The sequence below is a fragment of the Rhipicephalus sanguineus genome, chromosome 6 (genome assembly GCF_013339695.2).
Source record: "Rhipicephalus sanguineus isolate Rsan-2018 chromosome 6, BIME_Rsan_1.4, whole genome shotgun sequence".
Classification (NCBI taxonomy): domain Eukaryota; kingdom Metazoa; phylum Arthropoda; class Arachnida; order Ixodida; family Ixodidae; genus Rhipicephalus; species Rhipicephalus sanguineus.
In genome coordinates this window covers 123,412,746-123,432,821 of record NC_051181.1, presented here as the reverse complement: position 1 = coordinate 123,432,821, position 20,076 = coordinate 123,412,746, and the positions used below count along the sequence as shown (strand labels likewise).

At 48.5% G+C, this 20,076-nt stretch overlaps 1 protein-coding gene across 4 annotated transcripts in view; it reads right to left on the bottom strand.

Annotated features, from left to right (window-relative positions):
• Positions 1-20,076, bottom strand: part of LOC119396324 (solute carrier organic anion transporter family member 74D) — a 192,552-nt gene that overhangs the window by 105,933 nt on the left and 66,543 nt on the right. For 3 of the 4 annotated variants that reach the window (XM_037663490.2, XM_037663491.2, XM_037663493.2), the window contains exon 2: positions 9,073-9,163. The gene's annotated coding sequence lies outside the window, so the exon portion shown is untranslated. Of the gene's footprint in view, positions 1-9,068; positions 9,164-20,076 lie in introns of all 4 variants that reach the window. The other variant, XM_049417039.1, reaches the window with a different exon arrangement.

Sequence of the window (20,076 nt, the reverse complement as noted above, 5' to 3'; positions counted from 1 at the left end):
TCTATGCACTACTCAATACTTCTCCGACAGGTGGCGCCACACGTCTTGGAAACTCCAGTCTGACGTCTATAAGCAGGCGCAGACAGTGACTCGGGTCAACGAGTACTGCAGCGAACACTGCCTGAAGCATTCCTGCAAAGCCAAGTGTTTGCAACATTGTATATGTACGCGTACAGCGCGTTTCCGGCACGCACTTGCCGACTTCCTCGTCTCTATGAGGGAAAAAAAAGGAAGTAAACAAAAACTTTCCCATTGATGACTACAGATAGTAACCAACTACGTCGTCACCGGGACGATATCCTATCTCTGAGCTCCTCTCCTTCGCATGTGGTCGTCAGCTATAACAGATACTTCCTTACCACAGTAGCAACAGGGAAACAAGATGCCACTCGACGGAAGTCGCAAAAGTGGAGTATTCGTCACGAAGAACAAAACAACGGGATAGATGAAAGCAACAAATAAACACGGGGCGCGTCTGTTACAACCCCATCGCCGTTCGCGCGGCTGGCGGATACGAAACAGCCATCAGCATGCGGCGCGTCGTACGCACTGCCAAAACCAGAAAAAAAGCTGCGTGTGAGCTGTAGAGAGTATAAAAGCAACAGCAAAGAGGAAGACGATCATTCAGACGCCGCAACAAAGAAGCGCCTGCAACAAACGGAAGCAAAAGAAAGGAAGCTGCCGGCCTGCCTGTTTGATGGTCGGGCTGGAGAAAGTGCTGCGAGACGGCGACTATATAGGCGGTATAGCGGCGACGGGCGTATATGCTGCCGCTACTAGCCCAACAAGCAAGCGTCCGTCTGGGAAGTCTAGACGGCGGTCAAGCTCCATTAGGGAGAAAATGCGGCTATTCCCGTGCCGCGGATACTTCGTTTATTTAGTTCTTCGAGACGTTGTTCCTTTCTTCGCTCTCTCTCTTTCTCTCTCTCTCTCACACACACACACACACACACACACACACACACACACACACACACACACACACACACACACACAAACACACACACACACACACACACACACACACACACACACACACACACACACACACACACACACACACACACACCAGCCGTTCCCTTTCACCGACCTGTCTTTTCAAACACCTCATAACAATCTCCACTTCTCCCCTCCCTCCCTTTGCCTTTTGCATAGCCTTTAGCCACCATTTCGAAAGGGCGCTGCGTTTATGTGTGCGTAGTGTATATATATCTGAGTACGTGTGTGTGTCCGAAGGTTTATTCTACCGGACTCCGGTCGAAGCGGTTTTAATATGTATTGTTACGATCGAGCGACAGCAGCTCTGTACTTGATTCGCGAGGCAACAAAGAAGGATGAAGTGAATCTCAAGCTATAGCGCTTAAGTTGCTGCGTAAGCATGTTGCTGTTTTACGAAGGTCCGAGAATATTGTATACCAAAGTGCACTTCTTAACACGGTGCAGCCGCACGATTCCTGATACCATACTCAGTTCCGCAGTGCCGCTAGAGAGTCACTTTATACGCTACGAATGGTGTAGTATATGCAGTAGCTATAAAACGTTCCGTTACACGCTCCCTTCAGCGATTGACATAAGTGCACACAAATCAGAGCGCCATCGCAGCGCGAAAGTCTAATTCAGCCGCTGATTCGGACACTATATATGCACACCTGCTTCACCTCAATAGTTGGGTGCACTGCAGTGAAGGCTGTAAGACATGCGCGTCACCCAATCAATAACGAATGCGGGAGAAGCAGGGCTTACCCGTTATAGTGCGCCGTTCACACAGATTCCATTCAGTTGGCCCATTCTGGAGAGCCCAAACACTATTTTTGTTGCCACAGTTCCTATTCCAAGTTGTTAGCACGAAAACAAAAACTTGTTTCGGTTAACCGACACAACGTCTGATGTGGCCGAGTTAATCCTATGAAGTAAGTAAGCGTTTTCTCGTGTTCCAGAATCGGAATCAATTTTGAGAAGCGTTGCCTCACTAGGATTGTGTGCCATTTCCATTCGGTTCTTCCGTCGCCCAGTTTGTTTTTCAACATACACAAAAGCCACGGAGAAGCGTCTGCAGGATATATTCGCAACAACCGCACAAACTGAGGAGAAAGCGTCGAAAGAAAGGAGGACGTCGGTCTCTCTCTCTCTCTCCCTCTCTCTTTCTCTCTCGCGCCAACGCTGCCAGCGCGGGCCGCCGCCGCCGCCGCCACCACGAGACGGCGAGACCGACAGGGTAAACGAGATTACGCGGAGGACCTTGACCCCTCAAAAGCCGCGCGCGCGCGCGTTCTGCGCACGCTTTTTTTTTATATAACTATGTGCAGCCGAGTCAACAGACACACACGCGTAGCGGCGAGCTGGCGTCCGCTTATGCCACAACCACAGCAGCAGCAACAAGCAAGCAAGCAAGCTGCCATGCATCCGAGGCTGCAGCCGCCACCGCCCCGAAAACGACGCATTCGCGTGCCGCGCCTATTACACTCAATCCAAACGCGCGCGCGCGCGGATAATAATAATAATGGCTGCTAGTCTTGCGAACCCGACTTCCATCTAAAAACCAACCAATAGAAAAAAAGGGCCGCCGCCGCATTAACGACACGACAAGGACGCTTCTTTTCTTTTGCCCCCCCACCCCAAACCAAAACCGCAAACCAACTCGCAGCAAACAGTGCGTCGGGGTGTTACAGCGATAATCACCCCCATCCACGACAAACAAACGAGCAAAAGCCATAAACTATCTCGAAGCCTTCGGCGACAGTATTACGCTCTCCATTTTTTTTACTTCGCCCTGGCATTTGAGGCGAGTGATTAATCACCACTCCCCGGCGACACTTTCACCTTCCCGTGACGTAAGGAGATGAACTTCAAGGGCGAGACGACAGAGGGACGCGGCGGCGCTGTCGTCGCACTCGGTTTAGTTAGGTCAGTGATCTCCCGGTGGTGTAAGAAGCAGATATGGCCGCCGTCTTTGACGAATCGTGCGGTTCTCCGAAATTGAAGAATAAAGATGGCGGTGAAGCTCGGAACGCTGTCGGCCAACGACTGTTGTTTTTAAAGTAAGTGGCGGATATGTGAACACGAAGAAGAAGAAGAAGGAGAAGAAACGGGACCGCGCGTCTCGCACGTTGCGCAGCTAATTCTGCCTTTCTACAATACAAAGACTTCTCATGTTCCCTGTGTTCACGGAGGAGGAAAGGGAGAACAACGATGAGGGCGAGATGAAGTGGTAGTAGTAGTAGTAGTAGTAGTAGTAGTAGTAGTAGTAGTAGTAGTAGTAGTAGTAGTAATAATAATAATAATAATAATAATAATAATAATAATAATAATAATAATAATAATAATAATAATAATAATAAAGGTAAGAACTTCCGCTGTCCACCGCTAATCAACCCGAAAGGAAAACACCGCACTAATGTAACTGAAACTTTCGCAGTTTGCTATTGTAGTGGGCCGTGCCATAAAAAACGTTAACGTGGGATGATCAACTGAAATATGGCAGTGTTGTAGTATATATAGTTCGCAAGTAATGCTGGCCCACCATACACCCTTCGAGGCAAGAGCATACAAGCCAGTGCTTCCTTAAAACTACTGTAGCAGCCACGGCCTCTCGCGAGAGGATCAGCACTGAAGCGCGCAGGTGCGCACACGCGTGCAAACGCCCACTTTTTTATGGCGCTGTTTTGCACCGCATAAGTACACATTCATGGGGGAGGCGCTGATACAAGGCATGCTGACACAGAGCACGGGAAGCCTGAAACGGAAACGCGATACGCCGCGGCCTCTCTGGCAAACCCTTTCAGACTTATTACACGGCGACTAATAAACGACAGGCACCTGGCAGGTTTCGCTCGTCCGGGCCGCCGTTATTGATTGCAGGAAACATTGCCGCCGACAGTTCCGTTGGTTCAAGCAAGTTTCATCCTGCACAAGACAATGCGCCTCGGAAGGGGGGGGGGGTGAGAGAGAGAAAGACCAGGTGCTTCGACAGCGGGGATGTCAGCATTTGCGGTAAGATGCATGGCCTTCGATATATATATATATATATATATATATATATATATATATATATATATATATATGTGTGTTGCCGAGATGTATACAGCGTTCGATTCACGGAAGAGTTTTAAATAATAACTGTCGGGGTTTTGCGTCCCAAAACTACGACATGATTATGATTATGAGAGGCGACGCGTAGTGGAGGGTTATAGAAATTTCGACCACTTGGGGTTCTCTAACGCGCATTTAAATCTAAGCACACGGGCCTTATGCTTCCATCGAAATTCAGCCGCCGCCGCGGCGTGATCTGTTTCCGCGACCTTCGGGTCAGCAGTCGAGCACCAAAAGGCAGCATTTCGGAGGCCCGCAAAGAAAAACCCGCAGCAAGTCAAGGGTTACTTCGAGTGACCAAACTTCAATCCTCGTTTGCTATTGCGTAATTACAACCGTACTCTGTAAATTGAACCAGCTTGTTATCTTTTCTAATACAGTGAAACCTCGGTGATACGATCACAGCTCATACAAATTTCGGGCTGATACGAATTTTTTGTTGGTCCCGGCCAAGGCCCATCAGCCTGCAATGTAATGAAGTACGGTTGTTGCGAACCGATTTTCATCCAGCTACGTTTGATACGAACGTTCGCTACCAGCCATGTACGAAGAGGTGCTGTCCGCGCTGTCGCAGGAGATGCGCCAAGCACGTGCGAGCGCGGGAACGCAAGCGTGGGCATGCGCGCCGCACCGCCAAATCGTCAGAATCATGGTGTAAGAAAAACAGTTTTCTTACGGCCAGAATCAGGGGCGTAGCCAGAAATTTTTTTCGGGGGGGGTTCAACCATACTTTATATATGTTCGTGCGTGCGTTTGTATGTGTGCGTGCCTATATACGCAAGCAAAATCGAAAAATTTCGGGGGGGGGGGGGGGGTTTGAACCCCCCCAACCCCCCCCTTGGCTACGCCCCTGGCCAGAATAAACCTTCAGAGACGCGCCACGGCCTCCGAGTGTCGCGGGTCACAGCGCACCTGGTTCATTAATTAAATACGCGCGTACGGGCCGTATATTTATGAGTGCTGGTATGATTGGCGACATCTGAAAACTTAACTGACAATCATTCAGGATTCTTGCTGACGTTGTTACAGCCCTAAAAACAATAAATGAAAATGTACGCCAGCTTTCTTTCGTCACATGCTAATTTTCCATGCTTTCTGGTGATACGAATTTTGGATGATACGAATATTTTTGGTGGTCCCGTGAGATTCGTATCACCGAAGTTTCACTGTATATGCATTCGTATTGACATTCCTTGGTTCGGGGTTGGTTCTGTCCCGGCGCGCGAACGTGCGAACAGTCAGTCATATACGGGTCTTGTGAAACGCCTTACATTACTGGGTGTCCCATGTACTAGCATACACGCCGTGTGCATGGCTACAAAAGGTATATCAGAGAATGTGACCCTCGATGATTTGCCTGTTTCCGAGATGGGTTGTGTTTATTGACGCGACCAGGCTCATTGTATCCCAATAACTCCTTCTTTAAAAGCTTAAAAAGCAACTTCAGCTCACTCAACGGAAATGCCTTAACGGTCGACAAGATCCTGGGACCATGGGACAGCGCGTCACAGTTGCCGAAAGCTACGAAAGAGTTGGTGAAATTTATGAAGACTATACTGGACTGAAGGACCGTCTGTAACGTCGAGCAAAACACTGTTACTCTGCCGGTTGCAGCAACAGTGGCCTTTCTCTTTTTAAACTTTTCTTCTCCAAGGTAGCCATACCGGGCTCAGCTGCCTCGGTTAAGTTTTATCCCTCGCGGTCTCTCTCTCTCTCTCTCTCCCTCACTCGCAGGCATCGTACCCCTCCCGCTGGCAGTTGCCAATATGCTCCCTCCCTCCATCCTACATCATCATCATCATAACCATCATCATTCTATTCTATGTACACCGCAAGATGGAGGCCTCTCCCACTGACCCCCAATCCGCCCTGTCCTGCGCGAGCCTGATTCCGTTTCTGGCTTGCACATTTCTCAATTGCCAGGGACAAATCTGCGTGCATATGTACTGTCTTTTTCTTCGTTGTATATGCCTTTATGCATGTGTGCGTATCAAGTAACAGTTTGAAATAGTAAGAATAAAATATTTTAGCACTGTGTCTTGTTATCTTCTTGACTCTCTCTCCGTATGCGTGCATTGTTGCCTTTCTAAAACGCAATACCAACAGCCCACCGAGCCATCCTCGTGCAAATAATAACATTATATATATATATATATATATATATATATATATATATATATATCCCTTATACCTGTCTCGCACCCTAACAAAACGGCTTCTTAGATTAGTAAAATGTTTTAATGTATGTATGTATTAGTCATTCGTGGTTTCTTTACTTCAGAGCTCTTTTTACATGTCCTGCTGACCACACTGTGTCCCACGTGTTGATGCACAAGGAAAATTTGAAACTTGTATGTTCATGTACCCATCGCATGTCAGTCATGTTAACACAATCTTTTTGACAGATTACCAGTTGTTTATCATTAATATTTTGTTCGATTGTCCTTGATGCTGTACCGATAGTTCAACACGTGAGCCCATAAAAGCGGCTGCATTGTAACAGACCTACTTACTCTGACGAAGGCCGTGCCACGGCCGAAACGTTAGTAAAGGCATTTTTTCCTTTTCAAAACGTGCTACCTGCAAGTTCATTCAATATATATATATATATATATATATATATATATATCCCTATATATATATATATATATATATATATATATATATATATATATATATATATATATATCCCTTATACCCACATAATACATACACGATTTTACATGAGACACATGGGCGCCGACACCTTGAGCCACTGAACGAATTTCTTCTTACTTTTGCATCCCGCGACGTGAATTGATAACGTCATGAAACCTCGCATACACCAACCAAACCGTTCGCGTGCGTATACGTCCACCGTAGCACTGTTCGTTTAGATTGTTCAGGATACGAAACGGCAACGTTAACAGCCTGTGATGGCAGCACCGATAAAACTAATAATAATAATAATAACAATATCTGCGGTTATTACGTGCCAAAACCCCGTTATGATTATGAGGCACGCCGTAGTGGTGGGCTCCGGAAATTTCGACCACCTGGGGTTTGGCCTCTATAGCATTTCGCCTCCATCGACCGCCGCGGCCGGAATCGAACCCGCGTCCTTCAGGTCAGCCGCCGAGTACCGTAACCACTTAAGCACCGCCGACTAAAACACCGAAATTCATCCGTAAAGTAGTCTATAGGTCGTAATCAACGCCCCCTGCAGAGACTCCATCGAGGATGCACGCTAAAGCTGCAAATGAAAGGTCAGACCGACGGCAGGCGTGTGCGCATGCGCGATTGAACTGGCAGGCGGCGCGGTAGGTGCCCTTCAAATGTCGACGACGACGCCCGACAGGGCTGTGCCGAGGCCGTATACAAATATTAGAGAGAAAGAATGTCCTCCGAGACATTTAGCCTATGAGCGCATGCACCCAGCGCGCGCTCGGAAGAAAGGTCACGCCGCTCGTCGTCGGCGTCAAATAGAGGTCAACGACCCGTAAATGCATATGCGTGCAAAAAAAAAGAAAGAAGAGAAAAAGGGCAGCCCACAGAATTTCCGAGAATTTGTCACTCGCTTAAGCCTCGCGCGAAACCCGCGTGAAGAGCTGGAAGCTAGATGAGTGATACAATGTTTTCAAAAAGAAAAATAAGAAGGCTGTTTTACGCTCCGTGAAGGTGTTTGGGCTCCGTGTTTCGCTGCGTCTCACTGTCACAAGCCACACGAAACGTTTGAATTTATACACCACAGTGCTCGAAGAACGGAAACGCGACACTTTAAGAACAACAACTCCAATTTGCGATTGCTCGAGGTAACCACGTCATGTCGCTACGAATCTGCCAAGCAAAGGTGATGTTAGCTCTGATGTGAACGCATATACGAGCCAGAATAATCACGCCGATGTGACACAAACTAGAAGCGGTGAAAGCGATATGTATATGCGCATTGCGTAGCCTTCAATTGACGCGTTAGGCGAAACCAAAATTCGTTCGTCCCATGTGCGCAAAACCCCTAGCGCGTATGTGCCACAGTAATTGCAGCCCCACTACTAACCACTCGTCCACTACATATAAAGAAGAGAACACGCAGGCGGCAAACGAAATTTTGCAATTCATGTATTGCTGGACTGTATATTGTGCTTGAAGATCGGGTGTTCTTACTAAGCGCCATAATTCGTGGCATTTCTCTCTCCCTTTTTTTTTTTTCGTATCCCCGTAAATCCCTCAGGATCCGAGTCGTACACACAGCTTAGGAGTAAAAAATTGGGGGACCCTTAAGCTTCGCCTTTAAGAGTTGAACGCGATAGCGAAATCCGGCCCCTAGTGCGCACTTCAACCACTAAGTGCATACCTATTAATGTGTATTGTTACACACACACACGCACGCACGCGCGCGAATTTTACAGGCTTTCGATCTAAAGCAAGAGTCGCATGGCCTCCAAGATATACGCCGCGCGCCGGCCCTCTCGGATGCCATGAAAATTCGAGACATATTTCTCACAATGCCTCACAGATGGCAGCACATTATCTAGCGTTTGCTGCGTTGGCTTGATATGCTTTCCTCTAGATGGACATAGTTGTCCATTTTTAGAGCTGTTTGAAAGTTCGTGTGTGTATTTAGCGGCGATGGCTGCACTATCCCGGCGTTTTTCGACGTAGTTTGATGGCCTCGCGAATGCGCCTACCGTATGGGCTCGTTTTCGTCGTGACACCTGCCGAACAAAATGCGTCGAGACTCCTTTCACTACATGACATTTATGTAGTGTTTTTGTCCGAAGCAGCTGCAAGCAACATCATGGCTTTGTGGTAAGACACCTGCTTGCCACGCGAACGGCCCGGGTTCGATCCTCATGGGGACCGAAGATTTTATCTTTTATTTTATTTGCTACTTTCTCGATTTTTCGCTCACGGATGATTTTTCGCTCACAACCAACGGTGCCGACGCCGACAGCGGAATTTCTGCGACACGAGCTACCGCGTTAAAACAGCGCGTTGGAAACTCACCTGTAGACGCCGACGTCCAAAGGCACGAGCTCCGAAACCAGTTAGAAGCTCGAACGGAGATACACACAGTGTGGCCGACCAATCCTGCCTCCTGCAAATAGCCAGAATAGAATGACAACGTTAGGGATCACTAGGCATAAGTAAACGCATGTATGTGAGACATTATATCATGCTACGTATGGTGTTTTGATAGCTTTTCATAGCTTTAGTGTGCAATGTAAAAACACATTTCCTTTATTATGTAGCGGTTCAAGGGTGTTCGACGACAATTTAAGTAAACAATTCCATACACAATCGAACTTTGATTATTATTATTACTATTCTCCGGCAAGTCTCCTCAACGATGCTACCGGTTAATTATCAACACCCACTGACAGCAAGCAATCACCGTGACGGTACATGTATACAGCATAGTTTTGTGCATAACAACGGGAATGGTTCGAGGGGTTCTTTGTTAGACACAAGCTCACGAAGCCAACAGACAATCAAGCCAAGCAAAGCATACGGGACATTATTTGTATAGTTTTTAACTGTAGTGCAGAAAATTGTGATATAAATTGAAATGAATTAACGTGGAACAAGAAAGTTTCAGCGATAGCACATACAGCAGTCGCACGTGAAGTTATTTGTTGTTCCGCCAAAGTATATAGTGCTCATTCGAAAGAATCGAAAGACGCGCACACACACACACACAAACACACTTATTTTTAAAGTAGATCACACACACATATACGATGCAGTGTTTTTTTCTTTTCTGAAAGCGGTGGACGATTGTCCAGTCGTACTATAAGTGCACATCACCTTTTACGGAATCGTAACGATGGTAGACAAATCATACGTGTACGTGTGTGTGTCTTGGCAGACTATACAGAAGGGCACAGAAGGCGTATATAGCGAAAACATAACCACGAGGACGTCTGAAGCAGCACGCGCAAGCTTTAGACAAATCCATGTACAATATATAACCCAACATTCCCAGCGCACGCACTTGAACGATCGCAGCGCCGCGAATTACCCCTGGCGCTATTCGTAAGAAACTCTAAACGACGTATTATAGTGAGCTTACAACCCTTTATGCGCCGTCAGGCGACACACTCGCCCGCTGACGACGAGCAACGAACAAAAGAAAACCACTCTTCGAGTCTAGTGTGTATAGTCTTTTTTTCGCCGCGGTGCAGACGACGACGAGACCGATTTAGAAGGCGACCGCGCATGCCCAAGGCGGTGAACAAACTTTCGAAAGCTCGAAATAGCGTCAGCTCGGTTCGTTCGCTATCAGGCTGAGCGCGAAGCGTGCACACAGCCGTGCAGACACGCCAGTTTGGAATTTAAAAGCGCGCGCTTGTACACACGCGGCCTCCCTCAAAACGCTCTACCGTGCGTAACGACGTACATTGGACGTTTCCTTTCTATCTTTGTTTTCTTCGTGCGTTCTTTTTTTCGAAAAAGTGGTCTTATACATAAGACCAGCACAGCGTGAAACTATAACATCCACGTCTGATGGAAAGTTAAGTTCACGCTGGGAGGAAGCAAGACGCGGCCAGCTTACGAAGAAAGAAAGAAAGAAAGAAAGAAAGAAAGAAAGAAAGAAAGAAAGAAAGAAAGAAAGAAAGAAAGAAAGAAAGAAAGAAAGAAAGAAAGAAAGAAAGAAAGAAAGAAAGAAAGGGAAGTCGCGTCAAGACTTTCCTGTTACGAACGCCGACGCAAAAAGTGGAACGAATGCCTTTGCGCGGAGACGACGGCGCGGCGGTTTTGAAGCGTTCCCAATTTTCGTTTGCCCCGCTGGTCACATGCACGCTCAGCTCTTCTGTGTACGTCTATATGTGTGGTATATATATATATAGTAACGGTGTCCCACCTAGCGTAAGATCGGGAGAACTGCAACCGATTACGAGAAGGGAAAAAAAAAAGAAAACGAAACGTTGCGTAACAAGCGAAGCGTGAAGCGAAACAAGGAAACGTTTCGGCTACGGAATCCCATGAGACGCCAGAACTTTTTTTTTTGCTTCTTTTTCTTGTTTTTGACGTTAAACGTGGAATAGCATTTATTTCCCTATACCGTGTACTTACATTGCAGAAGAAGAGTGGCGCAAGCGCAGAGGACCCCCTCCCCCCTCCTTCTCTATCGTCGTCAAAGCCCCCAGGTCCCTATACACCATGCACCGCGGCGAAAGATGGCGACTGACAGAGTCTTCCTTGCCGTGGCGGCGTGACGCATGTCATCACCTGGGGCTGTGTATTCTGAGACGGTAACGTTTGGGGACACCGCCAAAATGTCGCTTTCAGTGCGCGCTGAATTCAATGGCTGGATGAGAAAACGCGATGGTAAGTATGCGCATTTCCAATGAAGGCTCCCTGAGTGCCGCCATAATCCCCTCTGAGCTGTTGTATATATAAGTACGCGTGAACCCCCCCTCCCCCCCCCCCCCCCCCCAAAAAAAAAATACACTGCCGAGGCAGCGACGTACGTTAGCCTTTGTACTCTCGTGCAACAGCCTAGAAAAGAGATGCTCCCTCTCTCCGTTCAAAGGTCTATAATCACCTCAGTCGTTGGATAGGCGAGATTCTATACGTCATGCAAAGGGACACTGTCGCCGAGAGTGATCATGTCAGAACACCGAGCCCCTGGCTTCGATTCTCTTATAGACGGGAGGGGGGCGGGGGGCGCTGTATATGATAACAATATATACAACTTTCCAGATGCTATCGGCGGTGTCCACGTCATCACAATATACATGAGCGCCGCCACCGCTGCTGCGACAAACCTCACCGTATACTATACCATCCCACTAGTTTCCGCGACTTCCCCCACGAGACACAATTTCAGCCAAATAATGTAAGCCGCAGGGCCTCGAAATTAGCCTCCTTCGGAAGTCGTGCGGCGTCGCGTTATATCTACATGCGCGCTGGAGATTCGACGCGCCGCAATCGCGCGCACGTTTCCGCATCACTGCAAGAAGAAACAAAAAACAAAGAAGAACGTAAAATCCCGAAGAAGACGAGCACGACGACGAAGAGAACCTGTTTTTGCACCGGCACAGATATACACTATACGCACACTCAGCTCTGGCATATACACCGGCAGCCGCCATATACGTCCCTTCCACTGCTGCTGCGGCTTTTACCGTGGCTTACTCCCGAGGCTGCCACGTGCACTACCGTATTCACTCCGCGTATACTTTCGTTTTAAGGCGAAAGCGTTGGAGGCCTCATCAAAACGAGAAGAGTGGGCGGCGTCGACACGAACGATGCAAAATGTCACGTGATCAGAGACTACGTCTCGATGACGTCACTGTCACGTCACACGATGACGTCATCTCACAAAATCATCGCATGGTCAAACGTGGGCCGAACCCTCAGGCAGTGGAAAACCAAGTGACGATCAAAACGCTTGGAATGCTTCCGATCTTAGAGGCAGCGCGAAACCGTGCGATGTGCAGAAAGCTCAAAGGGTGAGGGGCAAGGATCAATACATCGAGTGACAAGGAAAAGGAGAACAAGATGGTTTTCGCTTTTGAGTCGTCTTAGGCGAATGCGTACACTCTAAGAACTAAGAGAGTGCTGGGCACTCTTTTTGGGAGAGTATATTCTTGTCCCATATTTAACTCTCTTTTCCAGAGTAAATCACCTCTTCTTGAGGCAGAGTATAGTAATGCCCCCTGAGAGGGTTATAGTACTCCACCTCAACAGAGTAACATAACTCTTGCCGAAGCAGAGTAGCCGGACCCCTCCGAAAGGAGTAGTAGTACACCTCAAGAAAGAAATAGTAGAAACCGGTCGAAATAGGGCCTTAATATTGCATTTGAGAATTTATTCATGCGTAGATCGTAATGATGACATAATAACGAGCACTGCGACAAAAAAAAAGCCGTGAGAAAAAAAAAAAAAACACGCGCAAGTGAGATTCGAACCAGCGACCCTCAGATTGTGAGTCCGACGCGCTACCACAACACACTCGGAGACGACGAACACGTCCTTTTTCTTCCATGTTGTTACTGATTGCACTGACCATATTGGTGATCTGGCTTCATTTTCTTGTTTAGAAACGCCGGTTTGAGTATCTCCGTAGATGCGACAACCAAACACAAGATAGTTCATTTCTTTGTTTTGTGCTTCCCGGTATCAGAACGTCAATCCGGCCTGTTTCTCAGCAAACAAGATTAGCGTAACCGAGGATATGTGCGGCATTCGCATTGACCAGCTAAGCGGTTAGTCATTTCTGTGTAGAAAACGCTGTACTTCTGAACTGCACATTGAACACTTCAGTTTTCGTCACGCCCTTGGACATATTTTCGGTCATTATTGTTGACGTTCCGCGACTACAGCCGTAATAGCGCACTTAGCCGTACGGACCATTTGGCTTAGGGCAGTGTACTCCGTGCGCGACGTTCGTAGCGAAAAACGTGGATACTGAAATACGAAGAACTTAAAAACCTTTCGAATGTAGTTTCGATCGTCGACCGACTCGATGAGGTGATATTCGCTTAATTAACTGCACAAATCCAAAGCTAAAAACGCGGATATTAGGCTTTATTCCAGTGTCTTCCTGTACACTGAAAAGCAATGGGAGGCGCTGGAAACGCTGCTTTTTTTATTAGTTGTATCCAGCCCCGCGGCGAATGCAGTGCTCTCTACTGTATATGCGTGTGCTTAATAATGAGTGGTCATCGCTCGCGGTACGCCGGCACATCGACATATACTATGAGGAGCAGGAGTATAACTGCGTTCTACTCTGTCATGCCAGAAGAGTATACGGGCATTCCACTCTCTCAGATAGAGGTGGAGTATAAGCACATTTCACTCTCTGCTTTCGTACAGAGTGAACGTGCATTTCACTCTATGCGATGCTTTGCGAGAGTAAGAGAACGCTCTGAAGAGTAACTCGGCTTTCTTACTCTTGCGATACGCTTACCAGTTTTTAGAGTGTAAGGGACCCTGTGAGTTCTTTTCTTCTTTCTTTCTCTCTTTCTTGATCATGACTATGGGTGTAGCACTAGCATGAGACGGCTCGGGCATATCAGTTCGACATTTATATTAGATTTTGGGGTTGTACGTGCCAAACCACAGTACGACTACGGGGCTCACCGTAGTGGGGCGAGACTGTGGCTTAATTTTTATCACCCGGGGCTCTTTAATGACTTTTTATTTTTGTTTGGCGCCGTTAACAATTAATGATCAGTGCCAACTAGCTCGCACATACGCTTCTGATCCAGCCAACCATGTCGACGTACAGTTAGCGTCCAAAGTTTAGCGGTCACGAGACACAAGAAAAAGCTTTGGGCAAGCAGCGTTGAGCGGCCAGTCCTAAAACGCGCTAACAACCACTACTGTGCAGTTTGGCCGAATACAGTTACAAATATTGCCGGAGAATCCGCAGTTTTCTCAGACCAAACGGTATCCAAGCTTCAGCCGACTGTACTTCATTTTCCTGGTACTCACGTTGGCGATGCGGCTCTTGCAAGAGCGCGGCCTTTATGCGAAAGTATACGATATCCCCGTGGCTTGCTTCACCTTTTCATACCTCTTCCCCCTTCCTTCCCTGCGCGAGCGAGCCATGGTGTGTGTGGTGTGTGTGTGTGTGTGTGTGTTGTGTGTGTGTGTGTGTGTGTGTGTGTGTGTGTGTGTGTGTGTGTGTGTGTGTGTGTGTGTGTGTGTGTGTGTGTGTGTGTGTGTGTGTGTGTGTGTGTGTGTGTGTGTGTGTGTGTGTGTGTGTGTGTGTGTGTACTGGTACGTGCGTGCAACGTATACATGGACGCGATGAGTGCCATGCAATGTTGGCGGGCATACGTATACATAAGCCACGAAGCGCACCCGCGTGCTTCGATGGCGCAACACCGCCTTCCGTCGAGCGCTTCTCAATTCTGCAGTCGACGGCATAAGCCGCTACGCACGCTTGTGAATTCGCCACGCACCTCAATATAGTGGGCGACGGCGGCGCAAGAATGTCTGAAACGTCGTCGCGGCCGCGGGTCTCGAAAGGGCTGCGCTTCCCGCAAAAGACGGCCGGAATATACGCGACGCAAAACGCCACGCGTCAACCACTTTTGCTTGCTCCGCAAGATGCTTCTTGTCTCAAGTCGCTTTCGGCACGACAAAGTGGGTTAAAGCCAACTGAAGGAAAGAAAGAAAACACACAGGGCGATTACTGTTCTCTGTCTCTCTCTCAAACATGCATTCGCCAAAGACGACTCGAATGCGAAAGCATTCTTCTTCTTCTCAGTCAATGTATTCAACCTGCAGCCGCCCTCCGAAAGCTTTCTGCGCCTGACGCGGCTCTGCACTGCCTCCAGGATCAGAGGCATTGCAAGGTTTCTGCAACTCACCTGGTTTTGCATTGCCTCCGGGATCGGCCCATCTTCGACCAAGCCATGACGTCGTGTGATGACGTCATAATGTGACGTCAGACAATGTGATGTCATAGTTGTTGCGCCATATATAACGTCGTGGTGACGTCACAATATTTGGCGATCTGTGACGTCACGCCAACCTCATAATATGATAATTTCTTGTATCACTCGTGTTGGCGCTGCCGACGTCGACGGTCAATTTTCACGTTTGATGAGGCATTCAAGGCTTCCCGTGTTAAAAATGGACTGAATAAAAAGGAGCGATATGTTTGCCACTGCATCTGTGCCACAGTCGTGGCACGTATGGCGCCGGCAAACAGATAGGTTTTCGAATATGGCGAGCACATAACTTTTCGGCAACTAAGAAGCTTTCTTTCTGAGAAATCCCTACGTATTTTCTTGTGACTTCGTGCTACAAACGGGTGGTTGTCCATTTCCTTTTCTTAACCCTTTCGAAACCTTGCGGGATACCCAAGAACCGATTTTCATGTGTGCCACCCTGACACTAGCGTATGACAATCCCCATCTCTTGTAGGTTCGTATATTACCGCCTATATGCTAGAAAGAAAAAAGGAGTAAGAAAGAATATTTTCTCTTTAAATGCTGGGGGAGCCAAACACGTGACCTTCCTTTCCCCTCCCCCTTACCGCTTCCTCCCACAAAACTTCTGTCCCACCACGGCTGCAGCATAAAATAACACAATTGAGATAACACCCGCTTGCACAGCCCTTCACCCCCACCCTGCCCTGCCCCCCTCCACCCCAAAAAGAAATATCCTGGCAACGACACTGATGTAATGAGACCTTTTGGTGCGAGCATGGTGACAATTATGCGTTGTCAACCAAATAAGCAAACTAACTAAGCTCAGCTAACCAGAGACCGTTCCATAAGCGACAATGCCAATTGAGGCGCAAGATTGAGGCGAGAACAGCGCGCCAAGGCGCCAACTTGTTTCGCCCACACAAATGCACGGCAGGCAACAAAGAAATCGAGTTTTGATCCTCAGGTCGAGCGCCGTATGGGCGCGGCGGCGCTCCGCCACTTCGTTAAGCCTATAGCGGGCGCTTCGGTAAGGCGATCTGCCCGAGATAATGACATTCGCTCGGAGAGCAACGATCTGTCGTTCATAGAACCCACTCCAGTTACAACAACGGCATCGAAAGAAACACAAAGAAGGGAAGAGGACTCTTGAGCGCTCCATACAAAGAGGGCACGCGTATTAGTATATATAGACTCGTGGGCATATATTACACGTTACGCCACACACACCGTACCGTTGACAGCCCCGCCCACGCTCTCAGGAGCGCACACACCTCAATTTCTGAGCGCCAGACGATTTCAGACATCGAAGCCAATTTGACGGAAAGCAGCCGCGGCAACGGTAACATTGAAACGCGAACGAGCTTAGGGTTTACCCAAACATATAGATACACTTTGTCTCGGTAGTTCTGTGCAGCGTGTTCACGGCTGCAAGATATGTAGGTGCAGATGATGTTTGCGCGTGAATGGAGTGCTTACTTGGGACGATTGGTTAGTGTCCAAAGAAAACAGCGCGAACGAAGGGACTGACGGAGAGGGCTGCATGGAACTTACGAGACGAATTGTCTACAGACATGAACTATATATGTGCAATACGATTTCAACATAAGCACTTGGTGCTATTCGATGCGCACTGATATACACACACAGGTATCGCTTACACCCATTATATGGATCATCCAGGGATCGATTAGTTTATCTTGTGTTCAGCTCCATAATGTCATATCCGTGACGGAGCCGCAGTTGGCAGGACTTTACAGAGGCACGTAGAATGTAAAGCTAAAACAACGAAAGAAAGTAATCAACGCGTTGAGCTTTGAGATTAAATCCGAGATCGCCGAGACCGGATCTCCTTCCTAATTTCCCTAGCGAAATTAGGAAAACAGATCCCGTGGGTATCGCCCTGGCGGCCAGCAGAATACCCCCCCCCCCCCCATCACTTTCTCTTGACTCAATACTTCACACAGGCCGCGTCACGTTGTACGGTGTTGCGCAAGGAACAAAAGAAACCGGCGTCAGCTGCAGCGGAGAGTGATTCTTCAAGGACACACGTAGAAGTGCGGATGAGTCGAACTTGGCGTCAACGGTTGCCACGGCAGCACGGCGTGGCGTCATTGAGTGGAGTCCCCTGTCCCAGCGAGAGCCGCCGATTTCTTAGAAAACAACTCGCCGAGGGTTCATTCGACACCCAACGGAACAAAGCGAGCGGGGGCCCCGAGTTCACAAAGAGTTGCGACACGCGTCGCGAAAAGGAGCGATCGTTGCGCAGGCGAAGTTCTTATTCTTTTTGTTTTTCTTCAATTTAGTTCGCCCAGCGCGACGGCTCGAGCTGGGCGTGGGTGCGATGCAACCTGCCGCGCAAGGGACGGGGCATCGCTCGACGAAGTGTCGGTTGCATGGACGGAGAAGCAGTACAGATCCTGTAACCGCCATGCGGCCTGTACAAGCACGCTCTTTTTTAGAATTTCGCGGTATAAAGCTTTCTTGGGCCGCGTTTTCAGCGGAGTTTTATTTAAAGCGGCGCTTTCTTTGCCCACTGCAAGTTTTGCTGAGAACGTGTGTAGCTAACCAGCGCACCGCACCTGTGGAGGCAGTTCAGATGGGCCCAAAAGAATCGGCTTTACCGACTACAGATTTATTGCTATCACTGTGAGAAGAAGAAGATGGTTTTCGCGTCGAGTCGTCTTAGGCGAATGCGTGAAGAACACTGTGAGCTTTACTGAGTGGTAATTACTTATGGCCTTTAATGTAATTTCATGGTTCAGAGTAATGCTATACAATTACCATAACGAATTTATTTATGAGCAAGAAGACTGGATGTTAAGAAGAAAAATAAGAAACTGGCGAGATCTCGCAAAAGCGTGCGTATTGATTCCCGTATAAGGCTTATTCGCACAACCGTCAAACGCTGCGTCACGTCACCACAACACCGTCCATCACGAAAACAGCGACTTCTCGCTGTAGTTTCTATCAAATGGCACGCCGCTAGCGCTGTAGCCGACTCTTAAATGCAATAGGTGTCGGTTCGAATCGCGTTGGTCTGAATGTCATTTTTTTTTCTATTCGTTCTATTCCCTTACCAATCCCCTGTGGCGCTGAACGATGCTCCCTCATGCAATGAGCATCCGGAAATAGCGCCACCTTTATTTTCCTAGTAATTACCACACATATCCTTCAAAAAAAAAAAAAAAGAAAAAGAAAGCGGCAATAAAACGCTGTACCATGACGGAAGCCGATGCAGTGAGAGATATCGTTTAACGGCTGTGTGAATCCGGCCTAATAGAGTGTTCTAGAATAGACTACCCATCAGAGTTTTACGTAAGCGCCTATCGCTTAGGGTTATCGCCACTGCGCATGCGCCATCCACTTATCAGTGTTGGTGCTGGCATTCCGGCTAGGTCCCTATATTTCTCGAAAAATGGCGTGCCGGTAATCAGGGCGCTCCTTCGCGTTCGCGTTGCTCTCGCGAAGATCCGAACGCGGCTGACTCGCGTATGTGTTTGCGGAGGAGAAACGTAACCTTAGTTTGAAACAGCTACGGTGCCTTTACGCAGACCCAACGAACACAAAGAAACCGAGGCACGGGTACCCAGTCCTGAAACTCTCTCATGCTTCGCACTAAAAGCCTACTTAATGCACAACCGTACAGCCACAGCCCAACCGGAGGTGGAAGGCTCTAAGCCACATTTGTTGGGGACTGCTCCATTGACGTGGTGGTGTATAGGTACGTGTTCCCGGCCTCACACTGCGATGACGGCATGGAGATGATGCTCAGTGCGTTAAAATGAGCGCTTCCCAAGAGATAGAGAGAGACAAGTCGTTTATTGAGGAAGGGGAGAGGCACTACTTCGACAACCCTTTGCGGGAGCACGGCTCAGCGCCCGCTTCCTACGCTACAATGCTATACACACACGCATATCCTCACCCACAAGATTTGTTAAACGCACGCAAAACACCGCGCGCGCACGAACACACACAACAAACACACCGCGCGAGACGAGACCGACGACGTCGACGAATCATCGATGAGCGTAACAGAGAGAAGGTTAAGCGATGAGAGAGAGAGAAGGTCCTCTTCTTATCACGCCGCTGTGACGCCCCAAACAGGTTTTTCGGCGGCGGTATACGCGCAGGGAGGATGGAGACGTGGAAATGCCAGCGCGGGGCCTTCACCCCAACCCTGCCCGGCGCAGGGCCGGGGGTCGCGTACGTAGACCTCCGCGAGGGACTTTCGCTCGCCCAGCCCAAACGCCGGAGTTCATCGCGGACGGGTGTGCGACCCGGAGGTCCCCAACGCGTCGCTGCCCCCTCTCTCTCTCTCGCTCTCCCACTCTGATCCGCTCTCATCACATCGCGCCAGTGAGCAGTGTACGCTCTTGAAACAATAGGTGGTTGTCCGTGACGCGGTGTCATTGACGTCAACCACAGCACTGCGATGCGCTGTTTGAAGACTTACGTCATTTCTAACGTGCTACGATGGAGGGTTGGAATAACGGTTTGCGATCAAGATTATTCCTAACCAAATTCAGCTACCGTATTTACTATACTCAGAAGTTGACGAGGGTAGAGGCTTGGGCTTGTTGGAAATGCATAAAAGTAGACTTACAGAGCGAGGACA